At 38.7% G+C, this 8,493-nt stretch overlaps 1 non-coding gene across 1 annotated transcript; it reads left to right on the plus strand.

The window, feature by feature from the left end:
• Positions 1 to 7,993: 7,993 nt before the first annotated feature.
• On the plus strand, positions 7,994 to 8,155 carry LOC140561509 (U1 spliceosomal RNA). Its single transcript, XR_011980067.1, has one exon. It is a non-coding gene; the product is annotated as a U1 spliceosomal RNA (small nuclear RNA).
• The last annotated feature ends 338 nt before the right edge of the window (positions 8,156 to 8,493 follow it).

Raw genomic sequence — 8,493 nt, forward strand, 5'->3', positions numbered from 1 at the left:
AGGATAAGAAATGCTAGACCTAAACAATTATAGGTCTGAAAAATAGTTATTTCAGCAAGGAACCAATTCCCTAAAGCAGTGCATCCCAAACTTGGTCCTGGAGAACACCCTGCCATCAGCACTGTAATGTTTATCCTTCTCCCAATTCATCAGATTTAGCTAATCAGTTCATTAACAAGCCCTTCCTGAGTTTAAGGTATTGTGAAGGTACAGTCGAAAACCACTAAAATATGCAGGGCATAGGGTCCTTCAGGAACCAGGGTTGGGATTCTCTACCCTGAAGAATCTTTCAAAGTACAGAGCTAGGCTGAATATTGATTGGTCCTGGTAAAGATAGAAATTTACAACAGACAGTCAATGACATCTTAACAGCACATCTGTGCATTAGCAGTGCTGAAGCTTCTGAATACATTCAAGTAAATTCAGCAGATTTCTGGTTAAAAGAGTAAACAAAATCTGTTGATAATATTTAAAATACAGTTATAGAATTTGGAATTTATTAAGTGCTTTATTCTGTTCCCATGTCCTTAGCTTATATTTATTATTATATTTATAGCTTTTATTACACCGTAAAATGTATTATTCAGTAGATACTAAAATAAAGTCAGAGTTTAGCATTTACTTAATATAAGTTACATGATAACAGTATATCCACTATAATAGGTTGAATATCTACAGTGTAAGCAATGTGTTGACGTGTAATCTATAATATAATAATAATAATATCACATAATAATAAATAGAGGTATTAATTCAAATATATATATGGCTTCCTCGGCTTCCTCCGTGACTCAATTTGATCTCTATATTCTACCACATCACCTTTCATTCTCTGGTTTCTCCTTTGATTGAGGTTTTAAATAAACACATTGTGATGGTGTTTCTATTTAAGATGTGTGTTGTTCTCTTCTGTGTTTTATAAAAGTATTATCCCAAAATGCAAAGCGGATAAATGACTTTTTATGCAATTAATTTTCCTAGATTTCTGTATTATGTAGGCACTGAGTTACATCCTAGCCCTGTCAATAGATGGTTCTTTAAGGAATTATTTTAAGGAAAGATGTGTGGGTGAGAAAAGCATTTTTAGAAAGTTAAAAAAGTCCCAATAATGCAAAGTTTTTATGGCATTGAGAGTTTCTACACCATTGTTTTTCACCAAAACCTTGTTTTCAAAAGTTAAATTGAGAAACAGGTGAACAGGTGCAGGTGATGATGGGGCAGGTGTCAGGGCAGAACTAGAGCAGGAGAGGACCAATCAGGAGCAGAGGAGCTGGTCTAAAGCTCAAGATAGTGAGCAAACACTAATGACAGATTAAATAAAATCTGCCAGTTTTACAGCAGAGGGTTGCAGACAGGTGGAAGTGGGACATATGGTGGAAAATCAGATGAATATTTAATGATAGAAATATTGTATCATAATCAGTCGTGTGGCTCACATGACTGTAACACTAAGCGCACGACATTAAAGAAAATAAGTGAACAGAAATCAATCCTCTACAGTAGGTGTCTAGATGAAGAGGAGGTTCAAACAGTTCCTCACAACTCCTGCCAGTCAGTCTTCTTGAAAACCTGAATCAGCTACTTTTTAAAGCTTTAATTAGGGTTGTAAAAGCAAAATGACTTAATCATGGCAATCACAACAGTAAATAAATTTGAATAATTGAAATGTTTTATAATCCTCTGGTATCCTGTTGGTTAAGGATTAAATGGTAAGTTTTAAGGAGGAGGGCATGCTGGTAAGATACTGTTCTCGTTTTGATGGTGAAGGGAATTCCCCTTCTAATTGCACTGCAGTTAAAACAAAGAAATCATCATCAACCCATCATGTAGTGCTTATCATCAGCACCATGGAAATTATTCAAATTTGGGGTTAGAAACCAAGAGGAGCTGATCTAGAAATCAAAGCTGCCAGGAGATTATTTTATCTTATACGAAAAACAGTACTGTTTCCATTACAGAGAAATTTCCCTTCACCTTTAACAATATGTAAATTAACAGGGAGATTTTCATGACCACATTTCTCTACCTTGATACTATTGATTAATAATGTCAAATATTATGTGTACTCTAACCAAACAGACACTTTTATATTGTAAAATAAAAAAGGTTTCTTTGACTAATAACAATAGTAAAACCTTTTAGTGATTTACACAACCATTTTAACCCATTAAAATGCCTATGGCTCGCCGGTGGGACAAAAGTGTTATACTGTTCTATTACTAAAGAAAAGCCCCACCAGTTTGTACAGAAATCCCTGTAGTTACTGAACAATACACCTTAGTGTGTAATACGTTTTGGAATGTTAAAATGTGTTAAAGGGGGTTACGGAACATTTTGTTTGTATATGAAAACAATATGAAACCAATATGAACACAGCCCCTCTAAAATACCTGCGTGAATGCTGCAGTTGTATATTCTCACCAAAGAGAATCCCAAACCCCCTAAAACTTATGGACTTTTCTCCTTAAAATACAATGCCAGATACTTCAGTCTACTAATGCACTAGTCGCTTTGTCTTTCTTTACATTAAAAAATCATCAGTGTAGCATGTGCAACTTAGTTCAAACTAGTAACCAGTAACTAGTATTACTAGTAACCAGTAACAAAAATGCCAGAAAGGCAAAGTAATCCCCCCCTCAAAATGACCTTCAAGAATGGTTCTACTCTGCATTATTTCTTGCACAAACACAATCTGCATGAAAGAGTAATCTGAAGGAATTAGTGCTGCGGGCATTTGAAAAGCATTTGAAGAAAAGAATCCCTTGTCAACTGTTGGGAAATGGATCTGTTCTGCCTTGCAGTTGCGTAGCAGCCAGTGGCACAGCGAAAACAGCATGGGTGGAAAAATGGATTCCACTAAATGTCAGCAAATTCCAAAACCAAATATGACTTAATCAAGAAACCAACGCTGAAAAGAGGCTGGCTACGACAACAGGACACTCATTTCCCCATAACTCCTACCAGTCATTCTTCCAAACAGCCTGAATCAAGATTGTGTCGGGCTGTAAAAACTAAAGATTTAATAATGGCCATAATAACACTAAAGAAATCTGTAAAATTTAAATATCTTGTAGTGTTTTTGGTGTCCCACTAAAACTTCAGTAACTATCCTCACAGTTTCCTGACTCCTGACTGGAACATCATCTGTGGCTAAATGGGCTGAGAATATAGAAGAGATAGAAACACTCTGCTAGGAAGAGTGGGTGAAAATGGTACTTTAAAATAGCTTGTTGCTAAGGATGTGTTTATTTCTTTTCACTTCAACAAAATGTGCAAGTTGCCCAAGGGGTCCTCAGGCTTTTGCATAGAACAGTGTTTTTTTTTTTTTTTTAAATCAATAATCGTCTTGTTTTCTTCCCAAGCATCCTGTGCTGCTTCAGTCTCAGGGCAAAAGAGATTACAATCTAAAAATAAGTTTTAGAAAAGCCGATAGACATAACAGACAAAATCAAAGAAACCTGTGCTGATCAATACTGGAGTGATTCACACTTTCCTCTTTAGTGTACAGCATCACAAAAATGAAGCCTAAAGTTTAAACGAAACAAAGTCAACTCAAAGCACTCATTTATGATTGGCTGTCCAAAGTACCGCTGAATTGGCTCTTCACCACACTTGACCCACCATGAAAACTGACCCTAACATTTTGGATTTCTGAGAGGGGTCAACAGAGAGTTTGCTGAAGAACTGGGCTTCATATAATCGACATCTCTGCATAGCGAGCTGACATTTCTATTGTCTGCATTTAACTTTTCCAAAAGTTTGACTGCGGTAGAGTCGCTGCATTAGCACTGACAGTGTGATTATGAACAAGATAAGCCATTGTGAAAAGTGATAAGTGGCCAGTAAAGAGAAGAACAGATGAATGTTTTTCTCATACATAATTAAAAAAATGATAAAATGATTTGAGCTAAAAATGTTTTCCAATATTTGGTTGCATTTTTTTTTTATCTCTGCTGATTTTTCTATGGTGTAGGATTTTTAACCCTTTTAACCCATCGTACTATAGTATTTAAGTGTAACTGCATAATGATTTAATTATTTCCATTGTAAATTATACAATTAAATACCTTAAATTCAATTACATTCTGTATCAACAGGTTCACATTTTGAATTCTATTCCAAAACATTTCCATTTAAATTAAGAATAAAATATTTTATATTAAATTTTCATGTAAGGGTAACATTTATTTCTTTTTGTAGGTAGATGGGTACGGACCACACCACCACCCCCCACAATGGGTCCAAAACTTTTTTCCCCTCGTTAAATTTGTTTATTTATACTAAATGATCTCCAGTTGCACTGCAATACCTACGAAAAGGTAACATTTTAGACATACATGGTTTTGTTTAGACAAAGACAACACAGCAAAGCATGTAAAGACTGTTTTTTCTATATTTAAAGTAAGACTTTACCCACAACAATAACTTTTACATTGAATTGAAATGGTACATTTCAAAACAATTAAATATTTAGAATGTCTCTACATATTTCAATCAGTGTGAAATATTTACCATCAACATAAATATGAGCTCAACATCTTTTTCCAAGTGTAGTATACAAGCTAAGAATCCAAATCCACACAAACAGTTGCTCTTGAAGAATGAACGAGTGCAGTGTAACACTTCCCGCACTTGTTTGCTTTTGTTATTGTTTTCACCTGCTGGCATCTGGTGGGAGAACCTTCTGGTGGGGCTAAACCCACTTCCTGAAATGTTTAACGACTGGTAAAACCAAAATGAGGTTAATGACAGTGAAGATCACAGATAACAAACAAATAAACGCGCCTGCCCCAACTGTTTGAGCAAAGAGACAACATTGGCGCAAGTGTTCTGGGCTGGCTTTGTCGTTAAAGGCACTCCCTGAGTACCAAGTTCCCGCCATCAAAATCCAGTTCCTCTTGTCAAACAGTCATCCGCCCACAATGGAATTCACCCCACAATGCACCCAACAAAAGCTTCGGATTCTTGGTTCAGGCTCTTCAAAAAGCCCAATGGCCACAGAGACAGTTTGAGATCAAACAGTTGAGGAACCCGAGTGGGAATTGCCCTCCAGCAACCTTAATATTCTCACACTGACTATTACATGCATTCCAAAAGGTGAAATCTCCTATTCAGCAAGCTTGCCGCATCAGATCCCTGCAGTTCTTCTGCCACACTTGTCATGACAAGTGAGGGCACAAGCATCCTGCGCCAGAAATGCAGCGGCATTGCTGGCTGACTCAGACATGGAAGGCAGCCCTGATCAAACATACCAAACATTTCACATGCCAGAGGTCACTGAAACGTAATGCCAAACTTCATTAAAAAATAATTTAGTGTGTTGAAACAGGTGACCTTGACATTTAGACAATTGTTAGGGTTTTTAGTCTGGCAATAAATGCATTTCGATAGTATAAAGATTTGAGTGAAAAGTTTATAATGTATAATATAAAATATTATAATTTTTTCATTTTATTTGTCTTCTTTTTGCTTTAATGACAATATTCACTTGAGCTGCAAAATGTTTTGTTGGTGCAAAAACCTCTGAAGACCAGATCAAATCCACCAAATTTAAATATTGACGTATACATGGTCCAGATTCTTAACTATATCTTCATATTACTCATCAGATCATTTTCTTTGTTTAAACTTTTTTTAAGGTTGTCAGGTTTAAATGAAATCAAATCCCAGATTTTCCCAGAAATCCCAGGTCTTATCATTTTGGCCCTCACCGTATATACACACTGTTGTAAGAAAAACTTGGAACCAGCCTTTACTTTTAACACCGTTAGAAAACGCTAGCTGCATTTCAGATTGTGGGAACATTTTACAATGGATGGTCCAGCAGAAATGGTTCAAAAACAGCCGCTAATTACTCAAATCTGATTAGGTTAATGTACATTAAAAGTTCTTCCTAGCCCCCTCTCCTATCAGGGTTCTTTAGTAAGGACAGTGATTTTTATGTATAATTATCATATTTATTAAATGTTTAAATGGTGCTTTTTGCGGCTCATGGCAGAGAACCTAGCGTGAATGGTTCTTTAAAGAAACTTTAGGAAATGGGTCCATTATTCTATATATGTAATTCAGCTGTATATGTTTTGCTTTTGTCACAAGTCAAGTCACCTTTCATTCATGTGCATCTAAATTACATATTTTAATGAATTATTAATTTTTTTTATTCAGTGTATGTTCTCTCAAACTAAATATTTTAGAGGCCTACCATAGGCATTCCAAGTCAAAGTATGTTGTGAAAACTGTAAAATGTGGCAACCTTTTTTTTTTTTTTTTTTTAATCTTTGTTTGTCTGTGGGCTAAAGGCCTGACAGGCCCTGATGAGAGATTTCTGAGGAATGCAGACTCTTCTCCCCCACATGAGGGCTCGTCTTGTGCGGGAAACGTCCCGGTCTTTGTTTGCCGTCATCAACTGACTCCCCTTTACAGTACACAGTGCTTTCTCTCCAGATGACCTGTGACTGTGTCCACTCCACCTTTCCTCCTGCCAGTGATTTATGTGGGATTCCCTGGCTGGTGTGGCACTTGTTCAAGCCCTGCCTAAGTGACTCCCTGCATCGCCTCCTCCTCCTCTCCAAGGCTGAGTCAGAGCGGCTGACGTTTCCTGTGCTTCTGTGTGACTCATGGAATGCGCTTCCAGACCTCTACATTCTCGGAGAGAAGCCGCAGCCAGGCCAAACAAGTCGGGAAACTTTCGGGTCCCGGAAATCAACGGAGAGAGAAAAATCTCTGCCTCAAATTTCTTTTTTTCCCCACCAGCCGATGCTGGAGACCCAAAATCCGGAATCGTACGAGGGATTCCTGTTCGAGCACAACCGCACTTTTCATAGCAAGCAGCAAGCCTATTTAAAGCTACTGTTCTTGCATTTTAAGAGGTGTCAGCCTGTTGTGATAGAAGAGAAATGAAGGATATATCAAGGCTAATGCTGATGGAGACAGTCTGAGGTAATTAAGACATGATTTCACACATCAGCACACAGCGCTTCTAGTAGGTGCTGAGAGTCTGAGCTTGCCTGTGTTTTTTTTTCCTGCTTCAGTCTGCATGGTTACATCACTATTTCATAATCAAACTTCATGCTACAGCTGCACGACACGATGCTGCAGTGCTGAGACACAATTCTGAAGTAACTACATGTTAAAACACTGATGCAGGTGATGAAGCGTGCTCCTCTCAAGCCTTATATAGCATCCCTAATGAGCATGAGGCATGGCTTGGGTGTCACAGTGTGAAATGTAAAGTGTAAAAACAACACCGTGCTACACTGCTAGCTCGCTAACTGTTAACATGTGCCACTTCTGCTGCAGAGAGAATAAACTGAAGTGAACTGAAGGTGACCTGTCCTGTGGAAGAAGGTGTTTGTGTGTGTGTGGGTGTGCAAGGCTAATGGGTGGGCTGGCAGTGGCGAAGGGGAAGAGTAGGGTGGAGGAGGACGTGGGTGGATGGGTGCGAGCGAGTGGGCGACGGCTGCAGGAAGCCCTCGCAAGAATGAGTGTTTGAGTATGCATGTGTGGTTTCTTATTGGAGGGCGGGGGAGAAAGGGTGGGCGGCGGGCAGAGGAAGTCTCTACCGCTCGTGGATAGCAACCACTTAAGGGCCGTCGCCCATCATCTAATTGGAGAACAAGCTGTTGAATCACAGCTAGGAGTGGTGGGAGTAGTCTGCAGAACCCTCCAGTCAGTCTGCTCTCACCAGAACGCTCCCAATTCAGCCTCAACCACTGGGATGGATCTTCTAAACAATTATGCTTGTAAACAGGAGTTGTAGAATTAGGAATTACTTCCAGTAGGACTCCAGTTGAACCAGCTGGAGGAAAAAATATAAAATCCTTGAACGAACAGCATTTTACTCAGAACAAAAACAAGACAGAAAATGCATCTGCTCTGGAAATCTCTGTTACTGGTTAATAAAGTCTTTTTTTTTTTTTGATAGCTTTGTTATTTATATAACTGGGTTAGGCTCTGGATTATGGTTTAGTTGTAGGTGGTATACTGTATTCTAGTACTTACCTGGTAGGGGAGATACCATTAGCAAGAAGGTGGATAACCCAGGGTAAGGCTCAGTCATTGCAGTCTGGCTGTGTTGACTACTGTGAATTCCCCAAGTGTGGGAATCTCAAGTGCATAATGCCTGGAAGATTTTTGGGGTCAGCTATTGCCTAATAGTTAGAGAAGCAGGCTTAGAACCAGAAGGCTGGTGGTTCAATCCCCAGGACTAATATCAACAGCAGAGGTGTCCTTTGAGTGAGGCACCCAATCCTCAATTGCCCCCCCAGGTGCTGAGGTGTGTGTTCTCACTGCCCTATTCACTAGTGTGAGTGTATGTCCACTTCTACAGATGGTCAAATGCAGAGATTGAATTCTGTTGCACTGCTGGGCAGTGGTGCTGCATGGGTAGTTTGACTTTTCTGGGACAGTTTACTCAACAATTAAACACTGAATAATCCGATATGTCCTAGAAATTAATTCTGTACTTAATTGCAGTGATTCATAAAGTACAGT

This window comes from Salminus brasiliensis, chromosome 8 (genome assembly GCF_030463535.1).
Source record: "Salminus brasiliensis chromosome 8, fSalBra1.hap2, whole genome shotgun sequence".
Classification (NCBI taxonomy): domain Eukaryota; kingdom Metazoa; phylum Chordata; class Actinopteri; order Characiformes; family Bryconidae; genus Salminus; species Salminus brasiliensis.